Raw genomic sequence first — 19,349 nt, forward strand, 5'->3', positions numbered from 1 at the left:
CTATTTTAAGTAGCACGGAGATGAATGACAGATTTTCCATGGCCAGGCTGTGTATTAATTAACATTGTGGATAAAAGCTGATGGTTGCTGGACTTTTGGTTTTATTTTGAGATGTATTTGTCACGTTTCAAGGAAATTAAAATTCAAGAAAAAGGATGGTTAAAGATCTAAAGCTAAATTAAGCTTTGTTAAGATGATTTAACTAAAATGTATATACAGGAAAAATAAGAACACAGTCCTGAAAGTTGTTGTGTGAAACCTCTTCCAGTGACTGCACTCAAATTATATGTTAGAATTACTGGATTAGAATTCTTTAGATGAAGAAATCCTCTTTTTGTTTGTTTGCTTGGTTGATGTTGTCACTTTGAATTTGCATAAATATTTAAATCCAAAACATTTGGGTAAACTACCGAATACCTTTAATTTCCCAATTCATTCTAAACATCTTTGTTGATTTCCTGACCAGCTACATTAGTGAAGTTTGAATATATGCCTGGCAACTGTTACCAGTAATTTTGATGAATAATGTGGCTACAATCAATTAAAATTTTTCATATAAAAATCAGTTGGCTTAGAATTTGAACCTTCAAATGACTACGAACCAAGTTAAGAAGAAAATTTATTTAGTACAATGTTACGGCTTTTTCCCGGCCGATACAGAGACTTTCACCTTCCACCGGTCTAGCTCAGGTGTTGGGATGATATTCCTCTGGGCCTTAACCACAAAGACGTAGATAAGATATCAAAAGAGGCTCTTTCCCCTGATAAAGTTACAGGTTTATTTCTTGTGGGTAGTGAGTGAAAAGGGAAGAGAAAAGAGCGGGGGAAGAGAGAGAAAAGAGGGGGAAGAACAGGGTAAAAGCGTGGGGGGGGAAAAGAGAACGGGGGAAGAGAAAAAAGGGGAAAAAAGAAAGAGCGGGATAAGAGATCTGGGGAAAAAGGAGATGCGGGAAAAGAGTGGGGGGGGAAAAATGCGGGAAAAAGAGAGCGAGGTCAGCGGGTCCTGACCTTTTCTAGGGTCTGGAAAGGGGGGGGCGGGGAGAAATTGGATCCCAGCCAGCTCTGTGTGGCCAGGAAGGGAGAGGGACCAAGATACAGGGCACAGCAGGGGTCACGGGATGTACCATTTACAATGTATCTAGGAAACACAACATCTCCCCGTTTTTTGTTTAACAAAGTTGAAAGAAGGATATTGGTATCATTCAAATTACGATTTTGCCCACCACTTGTAGCTGGCGGGAGGGTTAGATTGTTTCAAGTCTTTCATTTCTATGTGATTGACGACTGAGGTAGAGGGAATGAGACTATGAATAGCCTTGAAAACCAAGTGACGTAGGATCCCGAATGCCATTATTACAAGGAAAAGAATAACAAGAATTAACACAGTTGTTTTGACTATAGATGTCCACCACCCTGTGAGTCCCCAGCCTTTGAACAGTCCATTGAACCAATCTTCAGATTCTTGCTTCACTTGTCCGATTAAGTTGTTCATGTTTCGGAGGGCAGCATGGAAGTTAGGAGCTTTTGAGGTCAGGTCCATACAGCCAAGTCCTTCAAATTCCTGGCACTCATGTCCGTGTAGTAGCAAGAGAAAATCTATTTTCTTGTTGGAGCGTCTGTGCCAGGGTCACCCAGACGTTCTGACGTGCCTGAGGGACGATCCATGCAGCTGCTAGACTGTTCAGTGTTAACAGGAAGACAGCTTGGATGGGGTTCATCACGGGACTGAGAGAAGAGAAGCTTTTCTCTAGAAGGAAAAACAAACATTATAAAACCTATTAAAAGTCTCTATTTGCCGGAATGCCACCTTCTATGAGGATTTCTTTTCCTTTTTTTCTGCGGCGTCTTCTTTTTGAAGCCACTGCTACTTGTTCCTCGTTCTCCTCAGTTGGAGCAGGATGTTTGGGAACGAACGGTTTCACCCACTTTTGGGGAATCCACCGAGGGCCTGAGGGAGTGGATACACACGCATAGCCACGCCCCCAGGTAACAAGCTCATAGGGACCTTTGATTTCCCAGGATTCTGGGTCCCTAATCAAAACTGGAGGATGTTGGGATAACTTGAATTGTTTGCTACTGTTAAAGTGACGTACCACAGGTGGACTCATGTTTTCAAATGAACAATTTAGGAAATTGATAGTAAACATGGCTTTGCAGAGCTTCTGCTGTGGAGACATCCACACAGTTGAACTGCTCTGTTTAGCCAAAACCTGTTTGAGTGTCTGATTGGCTCGCTCCACTATACCTTGGCCTGTGGGGGAGTGGGAGGTGCCAGTTTTATGTTCCACTCCCCACTGCTGGACGAATTCCAGGAACTCCTTGGACTTATACGCTGCGCCCTGATCAGTTTTGATTTCCTTAGGGATCCCCAATACTGAAAAGGCTTGCACTAGGTGTTGTTTAGCATGCATAGCCCTTTCTCCTGCATGGGCAGAGGCATAGACTGCACCTGAATATGTGTCAATGCTAACATGCACATATTTGAGGCGACCAAAACTAGGAATGTGTGTGATGTCTGTTTGCCATACCTCACAACTGCCAAGAACTCGGGGGTTAACCCCCATGCCTATTGAGGGCATGGTGTGCAGCTGACAGTTGGGACAGGTGGCCACAATGGCTCGAGCCTGACTCCGTGTTAGCTGGAACTGACGCATTAGACCTGGTGTATTCTGGTGGTACTGCTGGTGGCTCAGCTTTGCCTGTTGGAAGATGTCAGGAAGGCGTGCTTGTTCTGCTGGGGTGGCTTGTTCTGCTGGGGTTGCAAGGGAGTCTGCCTGACGGTTCCCTTCTGCAATTTCGCCTGGCAAATCTGTGTGTGATCTCACATGCATCACATAGAACGGATGTTCTCTATGAGAAATCAAATAAATTAGTTTGGAAAGCAACCTGAAAAGCTGCTCATTTTCGATGTTTCTGAGCACTGCCTGCTCTGCCCTGGACACTATCCCCGCTACATAGGCTGAGTCTGTTACCAAGTTTATTGGCTCTGAGAACTTTTCAAAGGCTCTCACGACTGCTGCCAGTTCAGCTACCTGGGGTGACCCTTCCACAAACTCAACATCAGCTTCCCAATGCTGAGTCTGAGGATCTCTCCAAGTCATCACCGACTTGTGGGATGCCCCAGACGCATCTGTGAACACTGTGAGAGCTTTGAGTGGTCTCCTACTCCTCTTCTCACGAGGAATGAGGTGGAATTCCTCATTAAACAGCTTGTGAGACGGGGCATGGACTGATATTTGTCCTCTGTAGCTGTCCAGGGCTAATTGGAGACTGGCATTGCTCTGGAGCAAATGCTCAAACATCTCTTTAGTCAATTTGTCAGGAGAGTTCTTTCCTTCCTCAGACAATTTAACAGGGAGGTGAATACATGTGAAGTCACAGCCAGCTAATTCATGCAGTCTGATCCTTGCTTTCCGAATCAGCTGTGCTATTAACTCTTGTGGCTTAGTGATAGTTTTGGATCTCTGGTGGGAGAGGAAGACCCACTCTATGATTAAGAGTGACTCTCTCTGCTCCTTGATCCATTGGAATATTAACCCGTGTAAGTGTGGCAGTTTTCCTAGGATAATGAATTTGAAGGGCAGCTCGGGCTGGTAACGGTGAGCTTGCCTCTCTCCTAAGGTCTTTTGTACCTTTTCGATTGCAGTCTTTGCCTCTGGGGCCAGTTCCCTGGGAGAAAGCAGCTCTCTCTCCCCTTTCAATAAACTGAAGAGAGGTTCTAGGTCCTCATTAGTGAGGCCTAGCCAGGGCCTAACCCAATTCAATGACCCACACAGGGAATGGAGATCTGCTAAGGTTTTTGGATTACAATTAATTTCCAATTTCTGCGGAACAATGGTCCGTGCAGTGATTTCCAGGCCCAGGTACTTCCAAGGTGGCATCCTTTGGACTTTGTCCTCCTGCAATTCAAATCCAGCAGAGGTTAAAACTTTAACCACTAGGTCAAGTGTGTCCTGGAGTAGAGAGTTATCGGGTGCACACACTAGCACATCATCCATGTAATGAAGGATGATGGCCTCCCCTCTCTGGGCACGCACCTGGGACAGCAATGAAGCCACATACCACTGGCAGATGGAGGGACTACATTTCATCCCCTGTGGAAGAACTCTCCAGTGGTAACGCTTCATTGGGGCCTCTCGATTGATGGTAGGAACCGAGAAGGCGAACCGTGGGGCATCCTCTGGGTGTAGGGGGATATGGAAGAAACAATCCTTGATGTCTAGAACAGCCAATTGCCAATCTCTGGGAAGCATTGTTGGAGAAGGCATTCCAGGTTGGAGAGACCCCATGTCTTCAATTACTTTGTTTATTTCCCGGAGGTCGTGGAGCAGCCTCCACTTGTCTTTCCCTGGTTTCTTTACTACAAAAATCGGGAAATTCCATGCACTTGTGGTCTCTTCTATGTGGCCTTTAGCCAATTGTTCCTCCACAAGCTCCTCAAGCGCCCTGAGCTTTTCCTTACTCATGGGCCACTGTGCTACCCACTTTGGGGTATTATCTAGCCATTTCAACTTTTGGGTAGGGCGCCCCACAGTGGCCGCTTCTAAAAATCCCGAGGAGTTTTAGGGATAATTAATTTTACCCCCCACTGCGACATGGTGTCTCTCCCCCATAGAGGGCATTTATAATCTGTAACAAATGGACGGATGCTAGCCAATTTTCCATCCGGCCCCTCAATTTGTACGATGCTTTTTGATATTTTTGCCAATTTTACTCCTCCTACACCCTGGATTCTGCCTGCCACAGGCTGAAGTTCCCAATGTGACGGCCACATCCTTTCAGGTATGATAGTCACATCAGCACCCGTGTCCAGTACCCCCTCCACATGGAGGTGATCTGATCCACGGGTTAGGTTGCATGCCAGAGAGGGCTTGTCCTCACCCACCACTTCTGCCCAGTAGACTTCAGGTGATTTTCCATCTACTGGGACCTCCTGTGGAACAGGAATGGCCTGGGCAAGGATTTGTCCCTCAGCCAGGTAATATGGTGGTAGAGGACATCGTGCCAGGAGAATGAGGCTAGTTATGCTTCCCTTGATGGTCATGGGAACCACCTCAATCTCTAGGGGTGTGTGTGCTGTGTCACCGACAACAAAGTACTCACTGTCCAGTTTCATGTGGTTTAACGTCACGTCCTGTGTACTGTTAGGTAAGTCCACTGTTATGACTGTCCAATCAGGTGACCTGAAATGAAAACCTCTGGTAGTCACAAGCCTAAAACGGCCTAGTGGCTTCCAAACCTTGTTAACTGAACATTTGATATTTTCATTGCCATACATCCCCACACCCTCTATCCCATCCTCCCCCTTTTTGTTTATGAAGAGAGAGTCTTTTGCCAGTGTGGAGCCCGCCGCATTTATAGCTGAGCGCGCTATGGTGTTAATGGCGGGTACGCGCTGTAAAATTAGTTTTTTTGTTTATTGATTTTCTTCTGTTTCTGGTTGTGTGGACAGTCCCTGGCGAAGTGTCCTGGCTGCTTGCACTGGAAGCAGATGATGTGCTGCAGTTGCTCTGGTGACACTGGTTGCTTCTTGGCTTCTGGTGTTACAGCTGCCATGGTCCTTGGGTGTGCCAGTCCTGGATTTCTTTCGTGTCCACTGAACAGTTCTGCTTTTCTGGCGCAAGCTTCAATCATCTGTGCTAAGCTAGGTGCTGGCTCCAGGGGAAGGCCAAGGATAACCCTACGGCAGGTTTCATTAGCATTCCTCTGAGCCATTTCTTTAATTAATTCAGCTTGTAATACTGGATCAGACACTTGTCTTTCTACTTGCATACGAAGGCGGTCCACAAACTGTAAGAAACTCTCAGAAGTAAACTGTTTAATGTTAATATAACTGCCTTTAGTATCTACTGTTGGTAATTGATTAAAGGCTTTTTCTGCAACATTGCATATCTTATCTAAGACAGACTTAGATAGTACTCTGGTTTGGTTTTCAGGGCAATGCCAATCTTTCTCCCCACATAGGTGTTCATATGTGATATCATTATTATCAGCATCCTTTGCATTATCTGAGCTTTTTAAAAGCTCTTGTAAAAGCACTTTTAAAGATCTTTTCCATAGGCTTTCCCATAGATCATATTCGGAAGGGGTTAACAGACACCGGAAAAGCTCTTTGATATCATATGGAACCATTTCGTTTGAATTAAAAGTGGCTCTCATTATGCCTTTAAAGATTTCACTATTCCTACCAAATTCTCTTTGCACTTTACAAATTTCTTTTTTATCTTGGTAGGACAAAGGTTGATAACTTCTTTTTCCGTTCCTCTTACCAAGATAAACTACAGGAGCAACTGATGGTACATACTCTTTCTCCTGGTGCTGACTTTCAGGTTTGGGCATCCCCCCCCCACCGGGCCCAGGAGGCTGCCCACCTCCCCCCACCACGGGAGCACCATCCATCCCCCAGGGGCTGTGGGCTGATCCCTCCCCACCCCCACCCCCTCCGGCACGGAACCCAGCAGGGGCTACATTGACCTCCCCCACCCTGCAGCAGCTTGGAGGGAAGGAATGTGAAACCGGAGAGGGGGAGGGGTGGTGGAATTCAGGATTGCAACACCTGTGGGCGGGGTCACCAGGTACAAGGCAGGACAGGGTCTTGGAGGGGGGAGGGGGCGGTGGAGCCGAGGGCAGGGAGGAGTTATGGGAGGGGACAGGCTTAGGGGCTGGGACCAGAGGGTAAAGGGGGTTGGGGGATGAAGGAGGAGACACGTGGCTGTCACCATATCGGCCCTCCCCCACTCCCTGAATCGCATGTCCAATGCTATCTGGGACCCCGACCCTGACCTGTCCAGATACGGCCATGTGTTCGTGGCCAGCGGGGGAAGGGAACAAGGAAGGAGAGCTGATAATTTTAGAAAAATCGTCAGAACCGGGATACTGGGGAGGATTTGGGGTTTCAGCACAGTTACAGCCGTGCTGAACATGTTGCATTTTCAAGGGAGACCCTGGGGTGCTTTCCAGGTTATGGTTATAGGGATTTTTGGAAAGGGAAGGTGAGCTTGAATCATTTTGCTGCTGCTGTTTGTTGTTTTCTGTCTGAATTAAAACTTTCCGAATTTGTAAGAATATCGGAAGGAATACAGAGGCAGTTTTATCTCCATTTTCTACTTTTAAAGTTAATAAATTCCCTATTTCATCCCAAAATGAAATCGAATTTACATTTTGCAATTCAAGGTCAGATATTTCCACAGACAGCCAGCTGGCAAAACGGGCTAGTTTTTTATTAGATATTAAAACATTTCCTGAACTTAGTATTTCTTTGAGTTGTTTTGTTATACTCTTTTGTAAAGCAGATTGCTGTATCCCCATAGTGTTAGCAATTTGCACTATATCTACGCCACCACCGTTAAAACACAGGAAAGGAGTTAGTTGTTAAGACGTACACCACGGTTTTCAGGCTTTACTAGATGCGGAACCGATGTTAATTTCGCCGTTTTTTGTCAGCAAAACCTATGTGTGGCGCCCGCGCCGCTATAGGGACCGCCCCCGCGCCGCAACAACCCGTAAAAACCGCAAAAACGGAAAAAACACCCCTGTGCCGCAGCTTTGAAGCCGATCAAAGCTGCCTGCCTGCCGCACCGCGCCTGGGGTGGCCGCGTCCAGCCCCCCCCAGCCCCCGCGCTGCACCACGTGGCCGAGGGCTTCCAAGCCGCGCGCACTGCAAACACGCCCGTGCCGCCTCTCCTCCCGAGAACAGCACCGGGCCGGCAAAATGCCACCGGTGAGACGTCCCCCGCGGAGCTCCGGGAACCCCCCCGCCGGAAAGGGACGCCTAACTCACCTTTTCTCTTGCAGGCAGACACGTCTGTGTACACGGTAGTGGATCTACGTCGTGAACCGACCTGTCTGGGATTGACAGGCTGCCGGTTCGTGCTGAAAAGTCTTCAAACTGCACAAAATGCAGCTTAAAGAAATTTTAGCAAGTTGATCAGCTCCTATGCTGGTCGAATCCCGAAATTAGGGATCACAGCGAAACGTGGGTGCTTTAAAGAAACACGCACGTGGGGCGCCAACTGTTACGGCTTTTTCCCGGCCGATACAGAGACTTTCACCTTCCACCGGTCTAGCTCAGGTGTTGGGATGATATTCCTCTGGGCCTTAGCCACAAAGACGTAGATAAGATATCAAAAGAGGCTCTTTCCCCTGATAAAGTTACAGGTTTATTTCTTGTGGGTAGTGAGTGAAAAGGGAAGAGAAAAGAGCGGGGGAAGAGAGAGAAAAGAGGGGGAAGAACAGGGTAAAAGCGTGGGGGGGGAAAAGAGAACGGGGGAAGAGAAAAAAGGGGAAAAAAGAAAGAGCGGGATAAGAGATCTGGGGAAAAAGGAGATGCGGGAAAAGAGTGGGGGGGAAAAAATGCGGGAAAAAGAGAGCGAGGTCAGCGGGTCCTGACCTTTTCTAGGGTCTGGAAAGGGGGGGGCGGGGAGAAATTGGATCCCAGCCAGCTCTGTGTGGCCAGGAAGGGAGAGGGACCAAGATACAGGGCACAGCAGGGGTCACGGGATGTACCATTTACAATGTATCTAGGGAACGCAACAGTACAACAATACAGTTATACAGGTACATGAAGTTGTGTAAAAAGTATGTAAAACAAGGTGATAGATGATAGTTTTTCCAATTATTGCCTTTCCTCTTCAGAGGTGTCTGCTAGAAAGGGAAGGTGATGATGCTCACAGACGATACTGGCAGTGACCTAAGGAAGGAGAAAAAGCAAGAGAAATAAATGAATGCAAAAAAGCCAGCCCAACATAAGAGTCTTTATTCAGAGAGCACACACAGATTTATCGTATTTTTAGTATAATCTGGCAGAGGCTAGCAAAGTAAACATTGAGGAAGTAAAGATGAAGGTATGCTGGTTTGGGCTGGGGCAGAGTAAAATTTTCTGACAATGGCTTGTATGGGGCTATGTGTTAGATTTGTGCTGAACACAGGATTGGTAATAAAGAGTTTTTTTTTTTTTTTTTTTTTTTTTTTTTTTTTTTTTTTTTTTTTTTTTTTTTTAATTGCTGAGAAGGCCTTTCCTGCTTTTCATACTGCTGTGCTGGGCAGGAGACTGGGGGTTCACAGGAGGTTGAGAGGAGATGCAGTCTGGACAGGTGACCCAAACTGACCTAAGGGATATTTTGTATGACATCATGCTCAGTATATAAAGTGGATGGAAGAAGGAGGAAGGAGTGGGGGATAGTCAGAGTGAAGGCATTTGTCTTCCCCAGTAACCATTCCATGTGTCTGCTCTCCCGGGGATGGCTAAACACCTGCCTGCCCATGGGAAGCCGTGAATTAATTCCTTGTTTTGTTTTGCTTGTGTGCATGGCTTTTGTTCTCCCTATTAAATTGTCTTTATCTCAGCCCAGAAGTTTTCTACCTTTTGCCCTTATGATTCAGTTCTCTCCTTGATACTGTTGGTTGTGAGTGGCTACATCATACTTGGCTCCTGGGGTTTAACCATAACAGAAGGTGGAAAGGATTGTGGAACACATTGACATTTAAAGATATACGGGATACAAGGGTGCAGAATAATACCTAGAGCACAGACTTTTGGATTTTGATGTTTATCATGTATACACAGCAGAAGAAGAGATAGTTACAAGTCTAATAGTTCAAGAGCAAATTTGCTGGACTGCAGTGATAGAACAAGGAGAAAAGAAATTAAAAAAAATAAAAAGAAAGGAAAAGAACACGTACACACAATAAAAAAAAAGCCCAGTAGAGAAAAGAGAAGACAAGAAGGAAACAAACATAGGGAGGAAAGATCAAACGGCAGAATAATTTGCAGGCAGAATGAGAGAGGGATGAGAGATAATTGAGCTCCACACAGACAGGAAACAGCAGATATATGTGACCACGAAAGAAGAAAATCAAAAGGCATGTTGCCAGAGCATATTCAAGAATTAGAAAGATTTTTATATCTGTCAGGTGGTATCTGAGAATAGTTCAGTCAAAACAAAATAGCTCACAGACAATTTTTCCTCTTGCAAAGCTTTGGTTCAACTGCTAAATATATGTTTTACATCAGTATTAATGTCTCTGGCAGATTCCTGTTGAAATGAAATGAAGAGTGAAATGAAAAGAGTGAAGTTCATGTATTCAAATGGAGAGATATAGTAGAATGGAGTATGTATAGAGGCCCACAGCATAGATTTTTAGCAATTCGGTTCAGTGAATGCCAATGAAATCAGTTATACAAATATGCAAAAAACTTGCAGAATTTCAGATGATCATGGGCTGACTTTATGGATCTCTGTAAAAAACTGGTGAAGTCACCAATGATTAATAGCAATTCATGCACAAAAGAACTAGTCTCACATGGAGGGGTTTATGATAGGAATATTGTGTGGCATCCACAGAAAAGGAACTTCTCAAAAGACAGAGACAAATATCATAGCACCTAGCTTTGGGACTATGTTTTGTTCACAGATGAGAAGAATCCTAAACAAAGAAATTATGTTAAAATGTATGGAGTCATGTAGAATCTGATGCTGATTCCCCAGGTGCTTTTGCTTTCCTCCATAACCTTTAAGTTTTGCCTCCTGCTGGAGACAATAAGAGTAATCAGCTGCTAGTCAAATCCAGCATGGCAAACAGCTTTATTTCTACTATGGAACTTTTTACTAAAGAAAGTAAGAGATTTATTCAAGTTGCCACATAAAATATAAGAGTTGATGATATATTTTCTTCTTTTAAATGCTCACTACAAATGGGATCATAACAAATGTTTGTAAGCTGAATGATCTGCACCTTGTCTTTCGTTTTAAGATTTAACAACCTTGTACAGTTGAATCCATCTAACCAATAAACAAGGCCTCTAACAAAATCTGTTTCTTTTAAAACGTATTTTCAAGTTTTATGTTATCACTGGGACACTGAAATAAAACCAGCAGTGGGACACTGAAATAAAACCAGCAGTTTTAGTGCTAGTCATTCCCCCCACCTAGAAAAACCCACAGCACAACTCTTTTGTGGACTATATGGAATATTGAAATATTTCTGTATTCATAATCCTACAATGAATGCTAGTTGAATAATACTACAATGACTGCTACAATGATTTGTCTGACTTCTGTTTTTCTTTAGAGAATATCGAAGACTTTTATGAATTTGAACTGAAAGATACATACAGCAGTTTACAACGCATAAGCCTAGTGCACAGAATTTTGCTTCAGTGAGCCTTCTAATATTGACAAAATATTTAACATCACGTTTTTTAGAGCAGTTTGCGCAGAGAAAGTTATCCAAAAGGATGTACTTCTGCTGAAGGTGACAAGTAACCCTCCTTAGAAAGAAAAGAAAGTCCTTCAAGGATGGCTGAACCAACCTAACTTAGATATTTTCTAAGCTCTTTCTGAGAGAGGCTTTGTTTCTGTGTTGAGTGTAAAGAAAACGCACTGAGGGAAACAAACCAAGAAAACCAGCCTCTGTGACTAATCTCCTTTGAGTTAAAACATATTGATTCAAAACTTTGTAGTGCAGTGTTTGTTCACTGGTCAAAGCCTGATACGAGTACCGGAGCAATTCAGCTACAGAATACACATGACTTTGATTAACCATCAGGCTAACAGAGAGAACAGTCCCATCCCCTCTAGAGAAGGGGAAAAGAAAACAATTTCTAGAACCTTTTGAATCAGGCAGCTAGTCTCTTCTGTCCTCTAGCTAATAAGCTACTCTCTGCATGAATCCTCTTTTTGACTGGAAGCCTTTTAAATCTGCCAGCTGGAAAACAGGCTTCCATGTGGCTTCTCATCTCTGGCACCTATTTGTCTTGACAAACAGGGCCGGCTGCACTTTTGGGTCTTTAAACAACTATGTGGCCTCATGTAGTTGCCCCATGTATATTATTGCAATGTAATGAAGATGTTTTAACACCCTAGCAAAGGATTCACCTAGTGCAGAAACTACACTGTACTTGCACAGTTCTTTCTATAGCTCTCCATGAAGAGTATAACAAGGAGATTTACCATAAACTTTCAAACCTGTAGACATTTGGCTCATTGGAAAAGATAGTTACAACACACCATCTGTTCTCAGTCAAAGCAAAATCTAAACAGAATAAAAATAACTTTAAAATCATCTTTCTGCGCCTTCTGACATCTCTTGAGGTTCAGCACAGAATTAGACCCTCATGTTATTTATACAGCATTCTGAGGCATGCTGGATCCTTTGTAGATCAAATGCAATGACATTTTCTCAGACTTTAGAAGATAGTTTAAAATTAAACTAACTGCAAGTTATAAAAACTGAATAAGGAGAGAAGGAGTGGAGGAGGAAAAATGTTACAGTAATATTAAAAAAAAATTAAAAGACCCATGCTTTATAATTTTTCCTGTAAGAACTCTGCTCACAATTTTTGTTTTAGTTTATTTTAAGCATACTTTCTTCTAGGCTGAAGGTTAAAAAATTGCCCTCTATATTATCTCTGGCCATGATTTTGTGGCATCCTGAATTGGCATTTCTCTCCCTTTTGTTTAATTACCCATTACAGTAGCCTATCAGTCCCTACTTATATAGCTTTAAAAAGCAGACCCTAAAAAACCAATTTGTGCTGTGCATATAGAGATATAAAAAGGGAGAAACATGCCATACAGGGAAACATACTTACTGTATGAGTCTTGCGTTTCTTAGCAAATAGCAAGACCAGTTTAATAAGAAGCCCATACTGGAAACACACACAAAGCCATAAAGTTTCAGATTGTCCTTTTTCTAATTAGTATTTTTTGTGATTTACTGTACTCATTAGAAATGTTACATTGGGCATCATCACCCTACCAGAGCAAAAACTGGACAAATGGGACTAGATATGGACTTTTCTCTTAATCTGTTACAAAAACTTAGAAAATATGTTTTTAAAAAGTTAAGTGTAATCCATTACACTCAGCATTCAACAAACTTAGTTGCCAAAATAAAGAAGCCAGTCCAAGTCACAGGACAGCTCCTTCTTTTTATAGTTGAGAAAGTGTGATGCAGATGATTAACTCGCTGGCTCTGTCTCTTTTTAAGAGGTTTGTCTTCTTTACTCCATCTTGGTCTACATATCTGGTTATTTGCTTTCTTCAGAGATCTATAGTTTTCATTTGTTCATACCAATTGGGTATAAGCCTTATTTTTCATGGGGCAGAGGTATTTTAGTTATTGGTATAAATATTATTTCTAATGTACATTGGACTTACATAGTTTGTAGTATATTTGCATAAAGTTATTAATAATAATATGAATTCATTGAGGAAATTTAAACAAAGAAATTGCCTACTTTCTACTGATGTTTTTTTCTACTGTTAAAATGTTATACCACTGTACAACAAGTGATACTTCAATGTGTAATCTGCATTCAACACCTCAACATCTGCACAGTTAGCATGAACCTACTTGCCAGTGTGCTCACATTAGAGCTCACATGATTTAACATCACATTTGTGTTGATCTTTATACCACATCAGCTGCTCCTATTTGTCTTTTGACTCTTGGCTGGTAATAAGGATTCGGTTCATCAGACATTTCAAAGTGTGCCACAACTCAGCAAAACAGATTGCTTATGCTGGAATGGCTGCCAATAAGGACACGACCACCCTGAGGCTCTGGTAGATGTTTTATTCTGGTAGATATATACCCCAGTGCTGACTGTTCACTCTGACATGGTGACCATCACTGTCAGCTTGATCAAATTCCCATCAGGGAAGAAAGTGTAGGAATGCTGCACAATTGCATTAATCTGTTTGAAAGGCTGTGTGAGTCTTGAGTCTTATATTATGTATGGCACCTGACATGCCTGTAGTGTTACAGTGCACATTTATAGCAAGTTATGGAAGACTGGATCACCAAAAGACAAACCATACATACCTGATATACCAATATTCAATATAACATTTATTTCTAACAACCTAGATTTATATCTTCTGCATAAATAGAGAGCAGCTGACTGTACATGACAATAAAAAAGCTGTGACAATGACAATAAAAAAGGAACTTATTGAAAACCTTTTTTTCAAAAGCAGCTTTACAGACTGTGATGAGAAAGTACCTCTTCAATATTGTTTTCTGCATAGCTTGGTTCAAAATTTCAGTTAATATAGTATTCTTGACCTGGATAGAAGCTTCTTCAAGAATTAAGTACGTCTGAGAAGTTACAAGGATTCTGTAATAAATATACCAGCAATCCTGTGGCATAGACTCCTCTTTTACTAAAATATCTTGATATATGCCAAATGAAGAACATTAAAAGGCAAAAAAGGTCTTGTTTTTGCATTTACACTCACTCTTAATGTGTAAGCCACTTGGAAAATTTCACTTCCCACATTTTAGTATCTTAAAAATGTTTTTTTCTTCCACATAGCCCCATCGTCTTCACCACCACCACTACCATTCCCCACCCCGGCTCCTGGGAAGGGTTTTAAAGTCTTTTACAAAGAACTGAAACCTAAAATACTTTGATCTAGAAAATCTACAGCTGTGTTCTCTGTGACTTTTATTTTGAAGTACGTTTTAATTTCCGTTTTATTCCCTTAGTCAGACTACTGTCCATAATGCTTTTATTCATACACCCAATGCTCTTCACTGAGTGTAGCAGGTGAGATGACCTTACCTATATCATAGCAGAGGAAATCTATTTGAGGAGTAGAATGTATGTACAATTACTAATACTTAAAGGTTCCCTTCTCCCCCAACATGGCTCTAAACATATTTCACAACTCAGCTACAGAAAAAAGGAGGAAAAGAGAGTGAGACATTTTCCTCTAGTATAGAATTTACCTTCAAAAAATTAACACTAAAATGAAGGCAGGAAAACTCTGCCTTTAACGATGAGACTAAGCTATGGGGAGAGAATGTATTAATTTTTTTTTCTTTTACCTCTCAGTGCATTTCAGCTAACAGAAACGCGTAGTTTTTCAGTCTTCTTTCTAACATAGACATAAGGTTTATGCATCTTGAACAATAAGGTTACAATGGCTTTTGGCCATAGAATTCTCATAAAATAAGTGACTAATCAGTATTCACTCAACTTTGTTATACATACCTATTGTTATCCTATTGTTATGATACTACTTGGTGTTTCAGTAGTGATATTCACGCAATGCAATTTACAAGTTATTTATTTCACACATAGTGTTTGCAGCATTACCCAGAACACAATGACTTTAATTGAACTGTTTCCAAATGTCACCATTTACTAAGGACATGTCAAGAGATAAAGGTGAATGCATGATAGATGAGCAGATATAAAGGTGCTTAATTTCCTGTCAAACTGCACTAAAAAGTCCATACAAGTCTCTTCTACCCACTCACCACTTATTTCTCAATTTACAGAAAAGATAAGGATCTACCTCTTCATTCAAAAATGTATCCTTTTTTTTTTTTCCAATTTCCTTTTGTTTCTCTGTTTGATATTCACTTTGCTACAAAAAGACAGATACTAACCTTTTGAGGAAAGATCTTGACACAAGTCAAAGATGTTTAAAAATGAAAAGCATTCATTGGGTTAGAAAGACACTAATTTATACCAGCTTTATTGCAGTGAGACAAGATGAATCTTATGAAGTTCATATTTCATAGGAACTTAAAAATCTGACATGTAACTCCAAGCACTTTTCTTGGAACAAAGACAAAACTTACTTGAACTGTAGGCAATATCACCTTAACTGTTGATAGCAATAGAAAATTATAGTATTGTAGTACCAAAATAATCAGCTTGCTCTTAAATTGAAAAAAATGCCCCTAGGAAAAGGAAACATCCTTATTTTTCTGTAGATTACAGTTGTTTTTGTACTGGAGAAAAAGGTTTAATCATTGCAGTTAAATCCAGCAATCAAACTGACAATTTAATGCTTTTCATGATCTCCTCACAGATAATATTACTGTTTGAATGCATTTGATATTTGAAATTACTCACCAAATGAAATCCCAATTTATATCTTCATTGTCATAATTTGTATTTCAGTAGTCCTATAATAGAGCAAACATATTTGTGTGGAAATATATTTTACAAAAACATTGTATTTTTTTACAAATTCAAAAGGAAAGTAATGTTCATTTCTATATCGTTCTTTATTTAAAATTGTGGTCTGATGCTTGCCAATAATCCATACATTTATGTCTCATGGTACTGCATGAACTAATAGACCCTGGGAATTTAACTTCTTTAGTTCATGTAGTCATAAACTTTAAAACAGATACCAAAGATGTTCTATATTTAAAATATTGCATACTTGCCTAGGATTTTAAGCTATGGTCTTGCTTAAACAGGATAATTATCATACAATCATAGAGTGGTTTGGTTAAAAAGATCAACTAGTTCCAACTCCCCTGTCATGGGCAGAGACACCTTGCACTAGACCAGGTTGCTCAGAGCCCCATCCAAACTGGTCTTGAACACTTCTAGGGATGGAGGATCCACAGCTTCTCTGGGAAACTTGTTTCAGTGCCTCACCACCCTCAGTCAAGAATTTTTTCCCTAATACCTAATCTAAACCTACTCTCTCAGTTTGAAGCCATGCTTCCTATCCTATTGGTACACACCCTTAATAAAAGCCCCTCTCCAGCTTTCTCACAGGCCTCCTTAAGGTACTGGAAAGCTGCTCTAAGAGCCTTTTCTCCCCCGGATTGAATATCCCATGCCTCATCCTGATTGCAAGGAGAGGTGGTCCAGCCCTCTGATCATCTTGGTGGCTCTTCTCTGGATTCACTCCAGCAGGTTCTTGTCCTTCTCCTGTTGGAGGCCCCAGAGTAGATGCAGCACTGCAGGTGGGGTCTCTCCAGAGGAGAACAGAGGGCAGAATCACATTCCTCAACTTGTTGGTCACAGTTCTTTTGTTGCAGCTGGGGACACGTTTGGCTTTCTAGGCTGTGAGTGCACATTGCTGGGCCATATTGAGCTTCTTGTCAACCAACACCCCCAAGTCTCTTTCCTCCGGGCTTCTTTCCATCTCTTCTTAATTCCCACAATTATATGGGAAACAATTTAGCCTAATACCCTTTCTAAGATTATTCATAATGGATTAATTGAAAATGCTATTTAAGAGGCCCTGCTTTGAGATTTGCTGAAAATGAATTTTAATCTAAAATGTGTGGGTGTTGCTTTTCTTTGATTGTTTAAATCCCCCATCACGTGGCACTGCATAGCATTATTACCACTTCTTGCTTTCCAGCAGCAATTTGATGCCATCCAATTCTCCAAGAGAATTTTAAATATTTAGAATACTGTCCAAGTATGAACTCATCTGGAACACCAAGAACTACAATTAAACTAATTAAACTCTTGCAATCTGGCATTTCAAATTATTGCAAATAGGTAGAAACTTTTAGCTGAATGGCAAAGTCTGTAACGCACTGCGTTTCCTTTTGTTAATTGCAGTTTATACTGTCAAGATTTTAATGAGCTGATAAACTTGTTCTCCAGCACTATTCAACAAATTATGTTGTGTTTATAAGTCCATAAATTAGTATATTGAGTAAGAAAAAAGCCATTAAATTCATTGCATACTTTTCTTCTACATATATTGCATGCAAATAAGACCAGCTAGAGGAGATTCTGCTGAACAGTCATATCTACTGGGGCAAAATTATAATTATTTTTTTCAATTCCACATCTTCCTAAAGTCGTATATATAGGAAAAATATTGAGACGCTAGTTTGCAATTAGGACTTGAATAAAGAGGAGAACATTTTCTAATGGTTAGGAAGTAAAAGAATGAAAGAAATTGACAGGTCAAAATCAAAGACAATACCAGTCATACATAGCACCATTGCAGGATCAGGCCCTTTCTCATTCACCTTTATACTCTGTGTCAAAGTCATCTAATATTTATCTCTATATCTGTTAGTTTTTTCCACTTTGAAATAGTCATCAATACTATCTCACTTGCGCCCAGTATATTCACATCTCATAGCTGAACAGGCTTATTGCCATCATTTCCTGAGTACTTTGAAAGTGTGAACTGTTTAGCAAGACATAAGTGTTGTGCCAAGAGCCTAAAGCGTCAGCTCTGAAAGCACAGGCTGCTTCACAGAACGCCTGCAGAGTCCCAGATGCTGGGTCTGTGTTACTATGTAGAGCAGCCCTCAGGGTAGCCTCAAGGCCAGAAGAGCTTGCCATCTACCTTGATTGCTTGTTCAGTCGTCCCAAAGGCGAGCTCTGGGGCAAACACGCTGATACTCCTGGATAGCACTGGGAATTGGTGGTGTACCCAATCCATCAGCAACAATATATGCATGTATCATTTAGCTGTTCTATTTGCCATTTCATTGACATCAAGTAGGGAAAAAAAGAAAATAGTCTGGGGATTATTGCTTGAAGATGCCCTCAGGTTCTTCCCAAAAGGACTCAAAATGTTTGCTGTCATAAGGGCAACAGGAACTTTTATACTGCAGATAAAAGATATAATGGATGCAAAATGTGTACCTCTTATTTACAGGGAATATGAAGTCTTCACCTTAGGTACAGCATGAAGGTATCCAGAGAACAGATGAGTCTGAAATAATGAAATTATTCCATATAATTTAAAAATGTTATCTTTCTTAAAAGCGTGGTGCTCTGATTCAGAGACAGTTATTTTCAACCCATTGATGATGCATGTATTCCTGGCCTGATAAAGCACAGTGCATAAGTTAATGTCAGCCTTTAACTACTGGTGAAACATTGTGAGGGTACTCTAAGCTCAGGCATTTTATATCATGTGTAGGGAAAGATAGGGGCAGTCATGGATGACTACTGCAGCTCATACAGTTCACTTAAGTGGAGAGACATCCTTTTATTGCCTGCTCAGATGTGAATTTACCAGAGCAAGGAACCTGCAGCAGTTGGGTACTCCACTTTTGGTTTTGCCTCTCTGTGCCCTTGAAGCCTTGTAGTTTCTTTTCTGCTGTCTCCCCCTGTATCTTCTTACACTGTAGAAAAGCAATGGGATTAGAGTACATAGTTTCCTCTGGCATCAGATGAGGTCAGAAACACACATGAGCTTGAAACAAGAAAAAAAAAAAAAAAAAAAAAGGAGGAGCTGGAAGTATAATCTATGTAGTTATGTCACTAAAGGCAACAATTGATTCAAAAAGACAATTCATGAAGCTGATCACCTCCTTTGTCCTATCCTGTGATAAGCATCATGGTAGAAGAGGGTTCTGGATTCAAATAAAGCATAACTCAGAGACAGTCTTCAGGCTGGACTTTTTTGGGAAAGACCTTAAACCCAATAATTTATAATCATAATAAGAAGAAACTATCTTCTTTAATGAAAGATGATTTTGGAGCACCAGTCACTGCCAATGAGAATGTTCATTGATTAGTTTGTGGTATGAGACAATAACAACCTTCTTTATTTTATTGTTTCACTGTTACTAAATGCTGTTATTGTGGTGCATAATATTTTGGC

At 41.4% G+C, this 19,349-nt stretch overlaps 2 long non-coding RNA genes across 5 annotated transcripts in view; one reads left to right on the top strand and one right to left on the bottom strand.

Annotated features, from left to right (window-relative positions):
* Positions 1–19,349, top strand: part of LOC148223671 (uncharacterized) — an 80,019-nt gene that overhangs the window by 2,074 nt on the left and 58,596 nt on the right. The gene's annotated exons all lie outside the window — the stretch shown is intronic.
* The window catches only part of LOC148223672 (uncharacterized), a 63,424-nt gene continuing 52,640 nt past the window's right edge, over positions 8,566–19,349 (bottom strand). Inside the window, exon 4 of the long non-coding RNA XR_015803926.1 lies at positions 8,566–8,689. This is a non-coding gene — a long non-coding RNA (uncharacterized LOC148223672). The remainder of the gene's footprint in view (positions 8,690–19,349) is intronic.

Source organism: Sturnus vulgaris, chromosome 5 (assembly GCF_052056855.1).
Source record: "Sturnus vulgaris isolate bStuVul1 chromosome 5, bStuVul1.hap1, whole genome shotgun sequence".
NCBI classification, from domain to species: domain Eukaryota; kingdom Metazoa; phylum Chordata; class Aves; order Passeriformes; family Sturnidae; genus Sturnus; species Sturnus vulgaris.